The sequence below is a fragment of the Ixodes scapularis genome, unplaced genomic scaffold (genome assembly GCF_016920785.2).
Source record: "Ixodes scapularis isolate PalLabHiFi unplaced genomic scaffold, ASM1692078v2 PGA_scaffold3__209_contigs__length_174095766, whole genome shotgun sequence".
In the NCBI taxonomy this organism is placed as follows: Eukaryota; Metazoa; Arthropoda; class Arachnida; order Ixodida; family Ixodidae; genus Ixodes; species Ixodes scapularis.
In genome coordinates, this window is record NW_024609868.1 from 96,574,749 (window position 1) to 96,596,115 (window position 21,367).

General features: G+C 44.7%; 1 pseudogene; it reads left to right on the plus strand.

Moving 5' to 3' along the window:
* Positions 1-229: 229 nt before the first annotated feature.
* On the plus strand, positions 230-1,888 carry LOC115328742 (annotated as a pseudogene).
* Positions 1,889-21,367: the final 19,479 nt, after the last annotated feature.

Here is a 21,367-nt window from a genome sequence, read left to right on the forward strand (position 1 = left end):
TCTCGTAGACGTTTGATGGGTTGGAGTTCAAACACCTGGCAACCCTGTTTGCCACTCCTTCTCGCCCACCTTTACCCCCTGCCCGGGAGGGAAGCCGTCGCCATTTTTGCGGGTTGCCGATAGCACGTGCGCTCCTTGTTTTTCTGTCGTCGTACGGCCGTTCGCGCTGTTCCTTGTTGCAGTGCCCGTTTTCAAGGAACTTGTTTCGTTGACGAATGCATACTGTGAAATGGGGCGGTGTTGTGTACCGAACTGTCGAGGGAACTACGGCAACGGTCCCAAAGTTCGCTTGTTTTCTTTTCCGGGAGACGTTAAGCGAAGAGCGGAATGGCAGCGGGCTGTGCGCCGGCGCAACGTCGACGTGGGGCTGTTGAAGGACCCCAAGGTAAGCTGCATCCAGCGTACTCCTTCCGAATGGCTAATATGTCTCGTAATTATCCCAAGAAATACTAATTGGTGTTTCGCTTCTGTTACGCGCAGGTTTGCGAGCGTCACTTCAAACAGGAGCATCTGCGTACAACATCCACGTATACGGACTGCGATGGACGAACGATTGAAGCTCCCATGAAGTTGACGCGGCTGACTGCAGACGCCTTCCCAGCCATTTTTCCTCACTGTCCTTCGTATATCGCGGATTCGCGCACATCTCGAGAAGAGCCTGAAGTGAAAAGAAAGCGAACTGAAAATGAGCTACTCCAAAAAGTCATTCAAGAGTCGCTAACAGCGTTTTAAGAAGAAGAAAAACACCACAAAGTTCACGATCTTTGTAAACTGATTTATCGTGTTAACGAGCGTCGAGATAGGAAGTTTTGGTGTACAGCAGCATGCGAGACGTGCCTCATCTTCGCCCACATCGAACCGGCATTGCGAGCCCCCGAGCTGCTTGTGTCTGTGGTGGTGTCACAGAATCTCTCCGTTCGCGTGTATTTTAAGTGCGCTCCGTTGGTGTCGGATTATGTGTGTATTCCTGGCGAAATCCGTGACGTTCGTGTGCTGGACAACCTTCTGGACGGTGTAGAGCGCTATATTGATGCTTCGACTGGCTTTCTCATTGCTGGATGACGTTTGTGACGATGAGTTGCATGATGATCAGAGGGCTGACGCACTGATCTTCCTGAAGGAACAGTGTAAACTTCTGACAAAGAGGAGCAGACGTGCGCGGTATTCTGCAGAGCTTTTAGTTTTTTGCAGCATATTGCACACAATTTCTCCGCACGCATAGAAGTTTTTTCGACACAGCAACAATCTTGTCTTGCCACATGACACAACCATCAAGTGAGTTTGTGCTGCTCTTGATGTTAGCCCATCGCAGGAACAGTGAGAAGAAAGTTTTCTCAGGTACATTAAGCGCAGGGCAAGCATACTAAAGCCTTGTGAAAAAAAAAACATGACGTCCATGCTTGATGAGATATACCTTCAGCAGTTCTTCGAATATAAAGGTGGCTGTTTAACAGGGTTTCCTGCGAATTCTGCCGAGCCAGCGAAAACAGCACATGTTTTCATGGTTCAGTCTTTGGTTTCGTCATATAAGGACGTCGCTCATATTCTTCCTGTATCTCGTATCACAGCAATGCAGCTGCATGATGTTCTAAAGAAAGTAATCATGAGCCTTTAAAGTGCCGGTCTGCATGTTGTTGCAGTCATAACAGACAACAATGCGATTAACCGGAAAATGATGTCTCTATTTAGTGAGCAAAATGAGCCAGGCATTGTTTTCCCGCATCCTGCCAACCCGCAGCAGCCATTGTTTCGTGTTGTGGACACAGTTCACCTGCTCAAGTGCCTCAATAAGAAGGATGACGCCAAGACATTTTTTTACCCTCCTTTTGAAGGTCGTGAAAGTGATGAGGACCAGAAAGCTTCGTTTACTTTTTTGAGGAAGCTGTAAGAGTGAACAAAGCAAGCTTGCAAAGGTTGCCTTTGGGTTGGCCCTGTAAACCACTTTATCCAAGCCACCTAGAGCGTGAAAATGTGAAATTGGTGCTAAAAGCTTTTAAAAGCTTTGTGTCTTCAGCTTTGTCGCTTGAAACGCAGAAATTACAAATGGCTGCACTGCAGGAGACAGCCACCTTCATTGACTTGATTTTCAGGTGGTGGAGCATTGTGAATGTTAAGACACCAGAAAAGGGGCACAGACTGCGTGATGCTTGGCAGCAGCCTGTGAAGGAGATGGCTTGTTTGCAAGTGCAGTACCTTGATCAGTTCATAAGCTGGCTTGACAGGTGGAGCCAGAGAGGAACCCAAGCTGGTGGCTTGACAAAGAAAACCCACTTTGCCCTCCGACTAAGCACATATTCATGAGTTGTCACGGTATTGCATTGATGAGCTGGGCTTTCAATATGTCCTTTTGGGAAAGTTTCAAAACAGACTGCCTAGAGGCCAGGTTCGGCAAGTACCGCCAAATGTGTGGATCTCATTACATTGTGTCAGTTACGGAAGTATTCGAGGTGGAGACAAAAATTTGCTTGCAGAACACTTTGATACTGGAGGACATGCCACTGTCATTGGAACCAAAAGAACAGAAGCTTGATGCCGAGATGCTAATAACAAAGTATGGCATCAAACTCACCCAAAGTGACCTGAAGGCATCACAAAATTATGTTCCTGCATTGGCATACATTGGCGGCTATTGTGCGCATGCTGCAATTAAACGTCAGCCATGTGAGGATTGTCAGTCACAGCTCATAATCACTGACCGAGAACTGCAGAAAAGTGAGCACGTACTCATTGACAGCATGAGCAGAGAAGGCTTAAAGTTTCCGCAGGCTTTCCTTGTAGATGTTGTTCTTGGGACGAAGACAGTCTTAGAGCACCTTGTAAGTAAGGATTATGAGCAGCGGCTTCAAGCAGAAACCAACCAGAGCTGCGGCGAAGACTTTCCATTTTCCCGGAGGGGGCAGGCTTAGAAGGTCTCCAAGGGGGGGGGGGGGGGGGGGGGGCGGGGGGGGGGGGGCGTGCTGCGCGTTACTTTTTCGACAGAACTGGAAATTGAAGCTAACGAAATTGAAGCTATCATAAAAGAAAAAGGCTGCACAAATAGAAGAAAGTTGCTAACGGTACAGTAAACCTTGTTAGTTTGCCTGTTTACTCAAAAATAAAGCGAACTTCGGCAATGGCTAGTTTTTTTTAAGGTGGCAGTTTCGGCTTTTTGTTGCACAATGCGATTATGGCTGTGAATATGACTGTACCAAATGCTTAAAGTTTATTCTTTAGGATACTCTTCATACATTGTAATAAATATTCTAATGGCTAGTTTGTTTTGTTGTTAACGTTGGTCAGTTTGGTATTTCTTTTTGTCGCACAATTTAATAATGGCTGTGAATATCACTGTACCAAATGGTGAAAGTGTCTTCGTTGTGATACATTATTGATACATTGTTATGAATGATCAGGTGGCTTGGGTTTCTTTTTTTTCTCAAGCTGGTTTGTTCAGATTTTTTTCGCCGCACATTGTGGTTATCTTTGTCATAATGACCGTACTAAGAGGTACCCTCCCCTCCTCCTCCTCAAGAGCTGCGCTCTAATTCAACAATACAGATGATTAAAATCAGCGAACAACGTTAGAAAACTGTTGAGAAAAACAGAAGACAGGAAAGACACTGAATCTCACAACTGAATGTATCTACCAAAGAGAAGACAAGACTTTAATGCCCAAATTCAAAGACTGCGGTCTTCCGGGTTTCTTTGGCCGGTGTTAAGTAAATGGAGGAGTAAGCCCTAAGCGCGACGTGGAGAAAAAACGGGTGGTAACGATAGCGTACCTACACAACGTATCGCACAACCTAAAACATCTAGTTCAACGATATGGCCGTACCGGTTGCTTTTTCTGCCCCCCAAGAAATGGCCCAAATTTGTTCAAAGGTCCATCTCGGCTTAAAAGAAGTATCCAGACACAATTGCAACAAAAAAACATGTCTCACCGTTTGTGCCCTGTACCTCGTGTGTGGTGTACAGCATCTCGTTGTCATGTGGTAGGACTTATGTCGGGCAGACTGGACGGTGTACTAACAACAGGCTTCGTAAACATTACCTATCACTTAGATCCAACGTAGGTGGTCACTAACCTTTACACTGTCAAAAAATTCATGTAGTCCAACTCTGGCTACCATTCATATTATACGTAGATGTAAGGAAACAACTTACCAAAGAAATTTATTATGCGTTTATTATACTGGGTTTGGGGGAGCGCTGCGTTAGTCAGCCATCAGTGGCTTTATCAATAAAAGAAATATCCTTTTTAAAGCGGTAAGGTCTAAAGCTGTCGCCTCGCGCTTCGGAGTTCGCTAGTCATTGAAACTGCCTGTATATTCTGTGCCATTTTCTTTCTTCTCTTTGGAAGATACCTTTAGTTGTGAGTTTCAGCGTCTTTTTTTTTTTTTTTTTTGTCTTCTGATTTCTTTAACAGTTTTCTATCGTTGTTCGATGACTTAAATCATGTGTAGCCGGTACCAACTAGCCCAGCTCACCACCCTTCTACTCGGCATTACAGAGAATTACACACGTCTTTCATTTTAGAGCGCAGTCTTAGGCGCCCGTTTCCGGCTTGAGTGGCGTCACCGTCGGCGTCGGAGTCGCCGTCGACGTAACCGCGCGTTGCGTTATGGGAAGTTTCCGATAATGACGTCATAAGTTCCGTCACGTGTGACGTCACGAGGACCGCGAGTGATGTCACGATGGTGACGAGTGACGTCACGAGCAAGGAGAAGGGAATTTTTTCCGCTAAATTTAGTGAAAAAAATTTCCCGCTAACTGTAGCGAAAAAATGTCACCCTAAAGTCAGCGGAAAAAATTCTCCCTTTAGTTAGCGGAAAAGTTCCCGCTAAATTTAGTGGAAAAATTCCCCCTATATTTAGAGGAAGAGGAGAAAATTTCCCGCTAAATTTAACGAAAAAATTTCCCCGCTAAATATAGCGGAAAAACTTTCCGCTAAAGTTAGCTAAAAAAACTTTCCGCTAAATTTAGCGGAAATATTTTCCCGCTAAATCTAGAGAAAAAATTTCTCGCTAAATATAGTGGAAAAATTTCCCCGCTAAATTTAGTGGAAAAAGTTCCCCTGCTAAACTTAGCGGGGGAATTCCCTGTATATTTAGTGCAAAGTTTTCACGCTAAATTTAGCGGAAAAAAAGTCTCCCCATATTTAGCGGAACATTTTCCTGCTAAATTTAGCGGGACATGTAGCGAAAATTTCCCGCTAAATGGGAGGGGAGCAGGAGAAAAGGAGGAACGGAGAGGAGAGGCCCGTACCCCCCCCCCCCTCTTCATCAAGAGCTGCGCTCTAATTCGACGTTACAAAGAGTTGTAAACGTATTTCATTTTTTTTTCTTTCTTTTTTCAACATCGTATACCTGCTATGGCCTTCACTGCATAGTGTCATGTATCGTTAAATGAAACAAAAAGAGTCTTATAATAAGTTCAACTTGAAAGCAGGGGGTAGGGTCCCATTCACATTTTGTTTAGCAAAGAAACAACGAACAACCCGATGGCAAGTAAGTGTTACTCTAGATTTTCCAAAGTCACGCCTTGATTCACTCCCAAGGCTGATCCAGCCTCCGTACCAGTAAAACCACCCGCATCCATTCTGCTAAATTTTAAAAAATCATGTTTCTTTTTTTTTACAGTCTAGACACCGGAGTGTGTCTAAACTGCCTGGAAAACAACTTTGAAAAAGGGTTTAATGCGAAATCATTAACTGTCTCATGGAGCGAACCAGCGTCATCAGCTTTGAAACCATCAAAACGGCACCTTAATGAAACCACGCGCAAAGCTAGCCGTTTACACTTCTGTCCCATTGGCTGGCGCGCATCGACGAGGCTCCCTTTAGCCGCCGCGCGCCAGTTTGTGTGGTGTCATCCTGACTGTGTTATCACACTGTTGATCACCGCGTTCGCTCGCCTCTTATCGGTCGTACGGCGCGTGGCAATATGTATATCCGGCGCATGCAATAAACCAAGGGGTTCGTTCTGCTGGGGAACTACGTTCTGTCTGTTCCTTCCCCGCGCCGCAAGGCACACAACAGTTTCAACGATCGCTCACCCGATGGCGCTACGTGTACGCGAGGCAGCGGCTCCACCGTTCCAAACGGCGTGCGCACTTTCGCATTCACAACTCATAAGAAGTGCTTATGTGTACCTCGACCCCTTTCCTTGCTCCCGGACGCAAAAGCCCCACATGCAAGCCATACGAAGTTAGGGTTTCCTTTTACAGCGTCCTCTCCTGTCAGCATCTTTGTTCATTATCTTCCATCCGCTTCTTTTCCCTTGACCTTTACTCATGTGATTTTCATTCTTTTTTTTCGCTCACTTGTATTTTTGTTTGAAAACAAATTTTCGTCAATCACTGAATTATTTTCTCGACCCATTAATACGGTACGTAAAACTTCCTAATAGATCGATTTAAAAAAGAATTAAAGACGCTTACAATTCCCTGTAATCCCGAATCAGAGCGCAGCTCTTGAGAAGGACGGGAGGGGAGGGTATACCCGACGTCATGAGGGTGACTTCACTCGTGACTCTCGTGACCCTCATGACGTTACACGTGACCCTCGTGACATCACTGGGGACCCTCGTGATCCTCATGACGTCAATCGTGATCATCGTGACGTCACTCGTGGCACTCGTGACGTAACACGTGACCCTCGTGACGTCACTGGCGACCCTCCTGACGTCACTGGTGACCTCGGTGACGTCACTCGTGACGTCACTTTTGAACCTCGTGACGTCCCTGGCGTCCCTCGTGACGTCACTGGCGTCCCTCGTGACGTCACTGGTGGAACTCGTGACGTCACTGATGACCTTCGTGACGTCACTCGTAGCCCTCGTGACGTTACGTGTGACGTCACGGGGTTGCACCGACGCCGGTCAACCCGGAAACCGGTGCCTAAGAGCTGCGCTCTTGAAAAAAAATAATGTAAAAAAGGCTATTGGAAGATAGATGGTTTTACACTTTGTTGCTCAAAAGAGAAGAATACCAAACATCGCTCTCTTACTCTCTTGCTCTTTCCTTCTATCCCTCTCGAACAAGCGGATAAGAAACTTCTTTCCTTTCTTCTTTTTTTTTTTTTTCTAGGAGAGGTACACCTTGCGACAATCTTAGTACGAATGTAACATTGGCACGTTTTAGCGATCCTTGCGGGTATTCAGAACCACCAAAAAACGCCGATAGGTTTTTTACGCTGTGTCGCGCTCCGTAGACCTACATGACGCACACGTAAAGGCTCTCAAACCGTAGGTAACGTTGAACACGACGATAAAATATCTAGACAGGGCAATGCGTGGATGTTAGTGTCAAATTTATGTACGATGTAGCAACGAAATAGCAAAAATGAAGCTACGTCCTGAAAGAGTCTATCTCTATTCAGATATCGTAAGAAACCCGATACTGAGGACACGGGGAAAAAAGAAAAGGGGAGGACAACACATGTAGAAGTCTCGGAATGAATAGTAACCATGTTGCTTCTTTTGAAAGCGTTAATAGTTTTTTTTTTCTTTGGCAGAATTATTTAGTACCAACAAATTTGCCTCTCCCTCGGTCCGCCCGTCCGTGCCCCTCTACATTTAGCGGGGAAATTCATGTCACGTGACGTTATAGTATCAAGCAGCGTCACGTGATCAGTATGTACTGACGTCAAGTCACCTGAGTAATAAAAACTCCCAGCAATATTTAGCGGGGAAATCGACGTTACGCGAATCAGTGTCACGTGACGCCATGGCATCATGTGACACCACGTGGTAACTGCGCTGCGCTTTGTACATAAAGTTTTTGTTAGTGAAAATTAACATAAGGTTGAAATTAGAAGATGGCGTGACGTGAACGAAAACAACAAAATCAGCCAACTTTTGTATGACTCGGAAGACGTGGGAAGCGTGTGGGTGCTCAAAAGTGGCGGCTTGTGTTACAGGTATAGGAATGTGGAGCAAAATGGCGGAATTCCTGGACCCTTCTCCCCCCCCCCTTTCACCCCTTTCCTAAAAAGAACGTACGAGCTTCGAAGTTTTTTTTTTTAATTGAGTGATAATATATGGCCAGATATTTTCTAATCTGATAAAAACGTTTGTTTTCACCAATTAAAAAGTTAGTCATGCAAAACTAATTGAAAACGTAATGAATGAATAGGTCCCATAGCAGCGACTAACACGGTGCAAGTCTTGTTTTTTCGCGATGCGTACTTTTTACACGGGAAATTTTGCCCCGTGTTTCATGAAACACCCGCTACATATTTACGTAAAGTTGAGTAAAAAATAAATTAAAAAAATGGAGATCGGTGACTGAGTGGGTTAGCGATCACCAGCACGGAGCACATGGAGCGAAAGCTCGCGCTGCAGTACCCAGGAATCCTGAGTTTAATCCCCACCCCTGCCCGTTTCGATTTGGATGAGTATCGTACCGGTGTTCGGTCGTGTATCACTACTTCGTGGAGCACGTTAAAGACCCCAGGTTAGCGGTTGTATAACACTGGCTAAATTTCTCATCTACAGCTGGGAGACTCGTCGCCCGTTGAGGCAGACCAAGTTCTAGGCTGTATAAACATACACACAACGATTTGCTTTTGCTTTGAGTAAAAAACTTAACGTGTCGCAAAAACTCTTCAGTTAAAAAGCAGTGGATAAAGTCATCAATACAGACAATATGACTGATGTGACAACATGGGTGTCAATCTCTTTCCAAGCAGCGATCACGTGTATATTTGTTACAGATAAAAAAAAAGTGAGCTTGGTTATTATTAATTTTGAGACTTGCGCGTCTGTTCTTCCCTTATGTGTTTTTCCTCTCAATTTATGGGTTTTATAAATGCAGAATTTCAATCCAACGGACGCCAAGCCATAATGTGTGTTGCCAGAAAGCGTGTCCTTGGAATGGACGTGTAAGGCGACAGAGTTATCCATCTTCCAAACATCTCCGCAGGCGTCTCGTGCTAACGCGTTATTTAGTAGGCCGCCGACTTTCCGGTTTTAACCGAAAAAACCATATAAAGATACGTCGATTTATAAAAGATACAAAATCGGCGTTAACTAAAAATCCCGACAAAGAAGCGTTGGTGTCAAAAATACAAAATCGATTAAAACCGAAAACATCGATTTCTGAAAATTTTGTTTCAGCTAGCAAGGACTGTTTTTGTTCGAGCCCTCCCCTCTTAGCGAACTCTTGGTTTCTTATTAGATACTTTCACCGATAATCAACGTTTTTAGAGACCGTTCGAAAGAAATCACCCAAATACAAACAGTGAAAAACATCCGCCGACTTGACTTCATAAATAACCACCGGAATGTCGACGGCTTAGGTATAAGTCAACCCCACATTACGTTGCATGACTTTACTATGTGCGTCTCTGCATTCTCCGTGTCGTCACAATAAAGAACACCCAAGAACGGATGACTAGGAGACCCGTCGTAAAAACGTGGTAATTTGGCATTCATCTCTTCAATAATTTATTTCATCTTAAAGACAATTTGTTTTTTTAGCTACCACAATTATCTTAAATTTCTGAATTCCCGGCTTTTAGCCTTTCCGGTATGCTATTTAGTAATGCGAAATTTAAAATAGTTATTGAGAAATCAGCACATTAAAATTGTGCCAAGACCAACATTCAAATATATCGGTGTTTTTCAGTTCTGTGGTGTCAGTGGCAGACAGGCTTCCGAATCGAGTAGGAGGAGCGAGCTTCACACAGTAAAACTGCATGCGATCAGTTGGGAACAAACTCTAATGTTCAAAGAACGAACCCCTGCCTGCCGTTGGTGTCACTCTTTCACTCTTGCGAGTAGAGACTTTTATCTTGAACAAATATGGTAAGGAACAAATTTTAAATCCATAAATTTCACAAAAAAATACTCTGACCTATTGCTTGGGCTACTAGTTCACCCATGTTGTTTGGATCGTTTTGATCACTTTTCAAGCAGATTAAAGACATTGCATATATAGGTGGAAAAGGATGGGGGGGGGGGGGGCGATGTGATCAGGGTTAAAGAAAATGATGCCAAATACACTAGAAAGCATAAAATACTCAGGTGTCAGGACAAACTCACGAAATTTCAATATTGAAATGTTGGAACACAAAGATAATGACAAAAAAATTGTAGTTTCAGAGAAGAAAGAAAGTCATCCGGGTTCACGATGGTGACAATGGAGAATGGGAAACTGTTCCAGTCTGATGGCATGAGGAAGAAATGCTCGACTAAAAGCATTAGTAGAACCAGATATCCGTTTGACAGTGCAAGCGGGTAAACGCGAAAGGTGTTCGGTCCGGGGGGTTGATAACAATCTGTTTTGGAAATGTGATGGTAGATTTTATGAAAGGCAAAGCTGACAAATTTTCCTGCGAAGCTCCGGAAAGAACTTGCTTAGCTTACTTCTTTTTTTTTTTTTTTAGCGCTCAGACGGGGAAAAAATATCACAAGTGAATAAAACTAAACAAGTAGTTTTGTTCTGAACAGCTTCCAGGTTATTAGTTGGTGGGGATTTCGGGTGGTTTTTGCAAATGTTAATTTTAGTCTAACTTGCGTGTCATATGTCAGCTTACGGACAAGGGGTCGAGTACTTCTAAAGTTACGTCTGATTAGTCCTAGAGTTCTAGATGAGTCGGCAGTGATGGAACTTGATGTGGATAGTTCAGAAGAGGCCTGATGTTAGTCTTGCGCCAATATCTTTATAAACAGAAACTGTCGCAATCAATTCAAAGACTAGAAACTATTGAAAATACAGAGTGGATTTTGTTCCTGGCAAAGTGGGTTCGTTTGCCTTTAGACTTGTTTAACGACATCATCCACCCTTTGCACCATTTTTCTCATGTCACTTTGTTATAGATCACACAGTCGTCGGCGAGAATACTTTTTTTTAATCGCACTAGGAAAGTCATTTATAAATATTAAAACGAGTAGTGGCCCAAGGAAAGACCCACGGGGAACGCCAGAAGATATATTTGTTAGGAAAGATTCATGATCATTAATGGACTTCAACTGTACTCGTGAAGACAGTCTCGATCATCCACGCAAATGTTAATTGTTCAAGGCAGAGAGAGGATAGCTTAGAAAGAATCGCCTTGAAAAGGGGCATGTCGAATGCTTTAAAAATCACAAGAAAAACTTCGTCTGGACATGACATTCAAGGTTAATGTGCAGATCTTCGATAAAATCCGAAGAGCTGCGTTTCACAGGATTGTTCCTTTTGAAAACAATGCTGCTGTTTAAAAAAAAGAGAATTGCATGATAGGTGACTCATGATATCGGAGTAGAGTATATATGTTTAAGCAGTTCGCCAACAATATAAGTTATAGAAATTAAGCAAAAATTAGAAACAGAAGAGATACCACCCTTTTTAATAACTGCTATAGCTGCAAACCTTCCAGTCCGATAGATGGCGACTTTCAGAGAAAGTTTGATCCATAAAACAAAATATAGCTGAATATTTTGTTTCGCAACTTATATATTTCTGCAGAGCGTAACGTCATTTTTGTTTTGTTGTTGTTGCATCATATATTTTGTAGAATTCTCACGCTAGCAACTGTGCACTCTCCTATATAGATATATCGCCGTCGCGCTCAAGGTATAGCTGCGGCTTGGGAGCCAAGACGTAGATTTGCGACACACGTAAAGGGCGCAACGCAGTCACCATAAAAAAGTGGTAACCATTTTTTTTAGGGGGGGGGGGGGAGAGGATTTTGGTATTTTGCAAGGACAGCGAAAAGGCGCACATATCCTGTTCGTGCTTACTCCATCGTTCAGTGCACGTTCATAAAACAAACTATTCCGAAATTCGCTCGCTCGAAAGAAATAGAGGAGTTGGAGAGCAAGAAAAAAGAGCGACGTTTGGTGCTCTTCCTTTGAGCGTACATGGCAGGCGTTGCAACAAAACAAAGTGTAATGGTAGCCTCTATCTTCCAGCACCCTTTTCTACATCTTTCTTCCCTCTCTTGTTTCGTCAGGAAGTTTCACATATACTGATTAAGAAAAGCAAAAAAAAAAACACTCAACGGTTGACGAAAGTTGGCTCGCAAGCCAAAAGGAAAATGTAATAAAAAAAATATCGGACCAAATTCAGTCAATTGGATTAGAAAAAGGTCAAGCGAAGAGATGTGGGTAAGAGAAAATGGACGAGGATGCTGACAGGGGAGGACGCTCAGAAAGGAAACCCTAACTTCGTGTGGCGGGCTCTTTGGGCCCTCTGCGTCCAAGACCGGCCGGGGAAAACTTTTCTCGGAGTAGCTTCTGAAGCTCCAGCCCCAGTATGCGTATCATAAAACAAGCAAGTTAGGGGGCCCTTTGAACTTTGCGGGATGAATGCCGCTGTCACAACTATAGTTAAGAGGTTGGATCAACCTTTCCAGCGAATGAAGGCGTGACATGAGAAAACGTAAAGAAATGTGTCTGCCATGGTCGCTGACAGCCTTTAAGGAACAGAAGGCGTGGCTTATTATAACGCAGTAATTATATTTACGTCTCTTGCTCTCTGATTGGTTATTCGACGTACTACTTTGTAAAGTAGAAATCCGAATGACCAATCAAGAAGCCGCAGCCAGAGGAACGGCGGCATTAGTATACTAATTTTACTATAATGGCACAGTATCACTGCGACACTAGTAGCGACGATAGGATGTTCGGCACCCGTCCCCCCTGTATTTCCTACTTAATTTGACAGCGAGTATAGTCACAATGCGAGCGCGAAGCAATTCTTGTAAAATTGAACTTCATAAAACGAATGGGCCGTTTCGGGATGAATAAAAGTGATATATTTTATTGACTTTAGAAACAGAGAGAACACTCACGTCTCCATAAAACATTTGTATTTTGTGCCCGACAATAGTTGCAAATAAAAATGCCTTATAGGTTCTCGGAATGCCATAATTAACTGTTTGTAGGTTTTCAAGAGTTGGCCATGGGCGTCACAGATTCTGGCCAAATCTTAATATTTTTTTCAATGCTGGGCTACGGAATGTGGTAATTAAAGAAAACCTAAATTTGTGTCGCAATTAGTTTTTTGTTTTTTTTTCGAGGTGGTGCAAGTGCCTAAATGCAAAATCAAATGCGTTTTTTTTTACAAGGTCTACATTCCAAAAATAAATGACTTGGAAATTCAGTTTGCGATAGAGAATAATACTTTCCAAAATAGTAATAAAGTAAAATGCGGAAAAAATTGCCTGGCGATATAAAAAACAGTCGACTTCAAAACAAGGGAACAAAAAAAAATGAACTGGTAGCTTAAAAACATTTTTTTTTTAAATTCTGATATTACGATCAATACAATATTCGAGGCATTATTATGTTTGGTTATATTCAATAAAAAGTGTCAGAAATTTTATGTAGCCTACATACATGCGCAAATTCATCACACCAAACATCGAATTTAAAAAAAAGGTAAGAAATTTGAGAAGTAGGAAATGTTAAATAAGGCGATGTTCTAAAATGAGCAAGAATACAATTTTTCTATTATTGTTTTTCCATTGCGTGGGTGTGACTTTTTTTTCTTTAACATTTACATATGTACGCATCCTCATAGGATAACTATCTGACAAAACTCAACTGTAAACAGTACGTGTTTCGAGTTCCAGCATGTTCCCAGGATCATACTTTGGCGACTCGAACGAGAAAAGTCACATCTTTTTGCTCTTTGTTTTAGAAATTTTTTTCAGAAAAATGCCACCTTGCAAGCTCAATCCTGGAGTTCCGGGCAGCGTTACCAGAGGCACAGGCGCTATGCCAAGGCTTCAGAAGGTAACCAAGTACTTTAATTTCAAATACATCCAATGGCCATGGCGCCAAAAGCTTTTGCATATTAGAAACGGCTGGAGGCGCTCAGCCTCGGGGCTTTCCACTTTCAAAGGGACGGGATGGCTGCTGCCAAGACATCGTCTCTGCTCTCTTGGCAAATCTGGTGCATCTTTGCGTCGGCGGCAACCCTCTCCCTCGGTGCACGGCTAAAGAGCGACGGCATGCCATGAGGTAATATAGTGTAACGCAAACAGTGACCACCACATTAGGCCCCAGCGGCTCGTTCGACTGTCAACGCACCTAGCGGCTGTTGTGAAATTGGTCTCGGCTTCCTATTTAGGCGCTTCCGGTCACTACATGTCTAGAAACCGGACTTGTGCCTAATTTATATACTGTACTCAAGATTCTGCATTTCAAATACTTTTGGTACTATTTTGGTGTCCTGTAAAAACATTAAGTCTATAGTATTTGCTACTCTATCTTAGTTACAAGTTTCGCTATCTTGTACTCAGTATTAAGAAAAAAAACATTTTTCAACCTTGAAAACAAAATTGCCGGAACAATCTACGGAATTAGGGATCGTCATACTCCATGGAAAAGCTAAATCGATTGCAAGCTTCGAGTCAAGCGACCGAACACAGAACAGGAAACAAGGTTGAGTAAAACGCAGTCACCTGGTTCTAAGAAGAGGGCAAGTGGATAGCCTCAGGTACGCCCGTTTCTGCGTCCTTTCGCTTTCTTGTCTACTTTTTTTAGCTGCTTTTGCTTGTAGTCAGGAAAGTGCTGGTGACTTCATCTGGATCTTACAATCAGACGCCATCTGTTGTCTGGAGCTAGAGTGGTTTCGTCACCAGAGGATTGTGACGCAAACGCTCGCTACGATCACAATGAACCATTTTCGGAAATTGCAGATTCAGGGGGTTCCAGTATGAAAATGGCGAACACGTTTTCATGCGAGCACAGACCCTCCCTCGGCCAAAGAATTTCATGAAAGAGTATTTGACGAAAAAAAGAAAACGCATTGCGTTGTCTGTCCTTATTTGTAGTTTTGTTTACTCTCGTCCTCAGCCACCTGAAAGGCATATCCGGTTTAAGCGACGAAAAAATAATAAAACATTTCATACTAAAAATAGTAAACGAAAAATATAGGGAAGGCAAGAAGAGAATGGGTGACAGTTACGCTTAAATCCTAAATGTATTCTATTGGCGTGGCGACGGAAAAACAATGTTTTCGCCAATACTAGAAGTGACGACATTCATGATGGCGGCGCCCTCGTGGAAAAGGTCTGAACCAATTTGCAAGTGGAATTACGGTGGGCTAGAAGGGGGAGGTTAACGATCGCGCTTGCGAAAGTGACTCGCTGATTCAGCATGCGGACCTCTGATGGGTTACAGCAAGACAGATATCCACCGATAAGTGGATTGCATCGCCCCCTGCACTACAGAGAAAGTGAAAGAAGAAGTGCATCGAGGGGTTCACAAGTCCACCATAAATTCACTGCAGCCCGCTTCATTCTGTCGAGCTCATTTTTTGTCATGGCTAACAAGCAGCGACAAAAACACTTTTGCGTCCCAGGCCCCAACACTGGGTATGTTTCTTCAAAGCCGGGAGGCAAAAGTGCGACGTTTTTTTCTGTTGCGAAAAAAACTCGTAAAGATTCCGAACATGGGAGCGGGCTATACTTGGCGCCGACAAATGCTTAGAAACAAGGTCAGCAGTAAGCGAGCTGCATTTCGAGGAAAGATTCATTATGCGGTACTTCACGATTGTGATCAACGGTGAGGGCACTTTCTTCTTTAGTGTCCATAGTGCGGCGGAGTGCCCCTGTGGCACCGCTGCGAAAATATCGATGCTAACGCTGCGTGCTGACCATCCTTGCCATATTCTTCTGCTGGACGAAGCGAGCAATTGTCACATTTACCTTCCTAGCTCCATCATAGTCGAATCCTGGTCTAACCGAACACCCCCTAGACCAGGAAGGCCTCAGCGCTCTTACCGCATGGCCGAAAGAGAAGGCCACTGGGGCCGCGCTAAAAGAAGGCAAAGCTATGACGGTACCAAGTAGTTGCTACCGTCATAGCAACGAGTTATTATTGGTGCAAGCGTGCTCATTTTTATTAAAATCCGTCTGTGCACAACATTTGTGTTAGGAAGCTCATTTTCTTAAACTGGCAAATTATTGTTGCATTACATCATTGATGTAAAATTCAAGAACAGGGTAGTTGTATAACGAGGTCTAGAGATAGATAGGTTTTACTTTTAAGCATAAAATTGTGAATGATTTAGTTATCCCCGGAAGATGAATTATATATGAAGAATACTTGCAAAAGATTACATGACAAAGAATAATTGACTGTGATGCATTATGCACCACAGTACCAACACGCTTGATAAACTAAACGCATGTAATAACTGCATTCTTGCCTAAAACTTATACAGCAGTGTATTTAAAAGCAAAAACTAGTGGTCCAATGTTCCTTTTTGCCTAGAGTTGTTGTTGTTTGGCCCCATATAGATCGACTTGACATTGAGAAATGACCTGTGTGACTTTTTTCCTTCTTATTTCTTTATTCATTATATCGCAAGTCAAATCAGACATACCATCACTACGTCATTTTAGAGCGCAGCTCTTAGGCGCCCGTTTACGGCCTGAGCGGCGTAGCCGTCGACGTCACCTTCGTCGGCGTAACTGCGCGTTGCATTATGGGTAAATTTCCCCGATAAAGTCAGCGAGAAAATTCCCCCCCTAAATTTAGCGGAAACTTCTTTGCCCCGCCTAACGGAAAAATTCCCCCACTGAATTAAACAGGAAGACTTCCTCGCTAAATTTAGCTTAATAATTTTCACGTTATATTTAGATAAAAAATTTCTCCTCTAAATTTAGCGGAAAATTTCCCCACTAGATTTAGCAGAGTAATGTTCCCGCTAAATTTAGCGGAATATTTTCTTCGCTAAATTTAACAAAAAAAGTTCCCCCACTAAATTTACCGGAAAAATTTTCCCCACTAACTTTAGCGGGAAAGTTTGCTAAAATTTCTCGCTAAATTGGAAGGGAAAAGGAGATGAGGGTACGGAGGGAAGGGTATGCCCCTCCCCCCCCCCCGTCCGTACCCTCCCCTCCTCCTCCTCCTCAAAAGCTGCGCTCTAATTCGGCATTACAGAGAATCGTAAACGTCTAATTTTTTGTGTATTATGGTTAGATTTATCCGACAAACTTTTCCGCTCAAAGAATTCTTACCAGCACACTTACAAGCGACGAGAGAAAAGCCCACTCATTAATTACTAAACTTTGCCCTTGAAGTCGCTCTGTGTGCGATACGCACTCATTAAAATCCTTGCATAAATTTGTTGCGGCAACGAATTTATGCAAGGCTTTCAATTTATTCTGGACGGGAGTTTACCTCTTTTTACCGTTAGAATTTCCTGAAATCTTGTCATATATCTTCCGATTCAAGGGTAAGTAATTTATCTTGCAATAAAGGTTTTCGACCTTACTCCGCAATATTAACAGGATAAAACTGTTGCGTCATCCATCCCATGCTTGCAACAAAGTATGAAGGTTCCTGATTAGCCAGTAATATATTTGTAGCGGCTCCCAGCGAAGCGCGAAAGAAGTGAAAGAACTGGCCGCGCGATCACGGCCTCTCTCAGGGCTCGAGACAGCACAGACATCGAGGAACAACGGCAACCGCAAGGTCGGCTCGTCTCGTCTCAGATTTAACATAATGTAAATAGTGTAAATAAATTAGTTGAAGCTCAGTACGCTTCAAATTGGTGACCCGAAACCTCAGCAACAGCGACCTCAGCCCTGACCCGGCCCTCAGCAACAACGGTAATGTCTCTGCCAGCTACCGAATCCACACCCACCGGCAACCAGATTTCCCCTCCAGGCATTGCTACGGTCAAGCTACCTGAGTTTTGGACCACGGACTCGGAACTCTGATTCACCACCATCGAGACCATCTTCCAAAAAAACCGTATCATAACGCAACTGTCAAAATACGACTGCGTTGTTTCTGCCCTCCCGCAGACCATCGGTAGCATTGTCCGGGACGTACTTCGTGCGCCTCCAGCCGACAATCCATACGAAAAATTTAAAATGGATTTAACTCGGAGGACTACAGAATCTGAGCAACGCCGCATCCAGCAGCTCCTCACCACAGAGGAGCTAGGCGACAGAAAAACCTTCCGATCTCCTCCGCGGAATGCATCAACTTCTGGGAGACCGCGCCGAATCACTCGACGCATCCATCTTTAAGGAACTATTCCTTCAGCGACTTCCCCAACAAGTTCGCATGATCCTGTCCACATTATGGAGCCCTTGGAAGCACTCGACCAGATGGCAGATAAAATCATGGATGTTTCCGCTCTCGGGATTTCCGCAGTTAGCCAAAAACCACCAGCAGCTGGCCAGTCATCAGGAGCTCACTCCCTGAAGGAGAAGTTTTCTCAACTCCTCCAATCGAACAAGAGACTCTCAGAGCAAGTTGACCAGCTAGCGAGGAATTTGCGAGACCTACGTGCCCGTCCTTCACGACCAACCTCTCCACACACATCTCGAGGACGTCGGCCCAGCGCAACCCGCGATGATGCCAACAGGTGGTGCTGGTACCACCAATCATTTTTAGACAACGCCCGAAAATGTACCCCCACCATGCGCATTTCCGGAAAGCACCTCGCCCACTTACTGAAAACGACCAGTGCAACGGGAAGCACAATCAGCCGTTTGTTCCACGTGACTGATCGCCAGACAAAGATCCAATACCTGGTGGACACCGGCGCTGAAGTCGGTATCATTCCTCCTACGCTGGAGGATCGTCGACACCGACAACAAACCCAACCACTCCAGGCGGCAAATGGATCGGCGATAAAAACGTATGGACAGAGATCCCCAACCCTCGATCTGGGACTCCGGCGCGTGTTCCGCTGGGTATTTCTGGTGGCAGACGTGCATTTCGCTGTCATTGGGGCAGACTTCATCCGAAATTTTGCCCTCATCGTGGATGTCAAGCGCCGTCTTCTCCTTGACTCTACAACACATCTCAGTATCCGAGGCGTACTATCAAAGGCACTATCGTTAAATTCTACTTTACAACCCCTCAAAATGGCTGCTCCATGGGAAAACCTTGTAAAGGAATTCCCAACGCCAACGCTGCCATCCAACACCGAGGCACCTGTCAAACACAACATCACACATTGCATCGACACGCCAAGCCACGCCGCCTCGCCCCGGACAGGCTAAAAATCGCTAAACATGAGTTCGAACACATGCTGGAACTCGGGTTCATTCGTCCATCGTCCAGCGTGTGGTCTAGCGCCCTGCACATGGCACCAAACAAATCTGGTGACTGGTGACCATGCGGGGATAATAGAGCTCTCAACAAAATCACGGTGCCGGATCGGTACCCAATTCCCCACTTCCAAGAGTTTGCTGGGGCACTACACGGATGGACGATCTTCACAAGAATAGATCTTGTAAAGCCATATCATCAAATACCGGTCGAACTATCTGACATCCACAAAACTGCAATCACAACACCATTTGGCATGTTTGAGTACATACGGATGCCATTTGGTCTCAAGAATGCAGCACAAACCTTCCAACGGTTCATGGATCAAGTTCTTCGTGGATTAAACTTCTGTTTCGCCTACATCGATGACGTCCTCGCCTTCTGCAAAACACGCGAAGAACATGAGGACCACCTCCGACAGCTCTTCTCTCGCCTCCACAACTACGGTGTCGTCCTCAATGCGGCCAAATGCAACTTTGGCGTCGCCGAATTGGATTTCTTGGGGCATCACGCGGACAAGCACGGCATCTGTCCCCTGCCGGACAAGGTGAACATTATTCAACAGTTTCCCCAACCACAAACAACAAAGAAACTACTGAGTTTTTAGGGCTCATAAACTTTTATCGACGATTCCTTCCAAACTGCTCCAGAACCCTCCAGCCACTCAACCGTTTTCTCACTGGAGATTCCAAGCAATCCATTCCACTCGAGTGGAACGAACCTGCACTCAACGCCTTCGAGCCAATCAAGAAACAACTTGCCGAAGTCAGAACATTGGCCCATTAGAAACCTAACGCACCACTCTCCCTTGTGACCGACGCCTCCGATGGAGCAGTTGGTGTCGTACTCCAACAGTTTACCGACTCCGGGTGGCAACCACTCTTCTTTTTCTCAAAGTAAATGACACCCATCGAAACCGGGTATAGTACATTCGGGCGTGAACTTTTAGCAATCTACCTGGGCGTTAAACACTTCCGCCATTTTCTGGAAGGACGTCAATTTGTTATCCTGACGGACCACAAACCCCTAACGTATGCCCTAACATCAAACAGCTCCTCTTACACAACAAGGGAAGTCCGACAGATGGCTTACATCTCGGAATACACTAGCGACATCCGTTTCATCAACCGCAAGGAAAACACCGTTGCCGACGCGCTATCCCGCATCGGTGTCAATACCTTTACAACTGAACAGACAGCTATCAATTTCCAGGAATTGGCCGCCGCGCTATAGCTCGACGAAGAACTTCAGTACCTTCGCCCTTCGTCAACAGCGCTGGTCCTCGAAGACATTGCAATTCCTGAATGCAACAAAACACTTCTCTGCGACACTTCTACTGGCCATCCTCGACCTTACGTACCGACACCGTTTTGACGAGTCGTCTTTGACACCCTTCACCCAGGGATACGTGTGTCACAAAGCCTCATCTCAGCTCGATTCGTTTGGCCAAGGATGAAGTCGGACATTAGAAACTTCGCACGGGCATGCCAACAGTGCCAGCGAGCCAAAATCCATCGCCACACAGTGACACCCGTAGGCAGATTCCGACTTCCCGGTGCCCTATTCAACAACGTACACCTCGATATCGTGGGACCGCTGCCTCCGTCTCACGACTATCGTTACCTGCTGACGTGCGTGGACAGGTTCACTCGCTGGCCAGAGGCAATGCCTATGAAAGACATGACCGCCGGGACAGTCGCCCACACATTTATTACCATGTGGACCAGCCGTTTTGGTGTGCCGGCGACAATAACAACCGATAGAGGCAGACACTTCGAAAGTCTTCTCTTTCATAAACTGTCAACTCTTCTCGGCACACAACATCCGAACAACGGCATACCATCTCTCCTCCATAGGGCTCGTGGAAAGGTTTCACCGACAGATGAAAGCGGCACTCGGAGCGCACACGTCACTAAGCCCATGGACCGAAGGCCTACCAATGGTGCTGCTGGGCATCCGCACTGCCGTGCAAGACGAACTTAAATGCACCTCCCCCGAAATGGTCTACTCTAGGGCACTACCCTCCGACTACCCGGTGATTTTTTTCAGACAACGGAAAAGAGCAGTAACATAGACTGCGAGAACTACGCCACCCGGTTGCGCTCGGTTCTCCAAAACATCCAACCAATCCAAACCAGGACTCAGTCACGCAAGGTCTTCATAAGTCCCGGCTTTCACCACTGCAGTCACGTGTTCGTGCGAAACGACACTGTGCGACGTCCACTACAGTGTCCCTATGACGGACCCTATGCAGTGTTGCAACGAACTGACAAAACATTCACGCTTTCAGTCAACGGCCGAATAGAAGTAATTTCAATTGACCGCATTAAGCCTGCACATCTAGCATACAATGATATACACATGGACTTCACGAG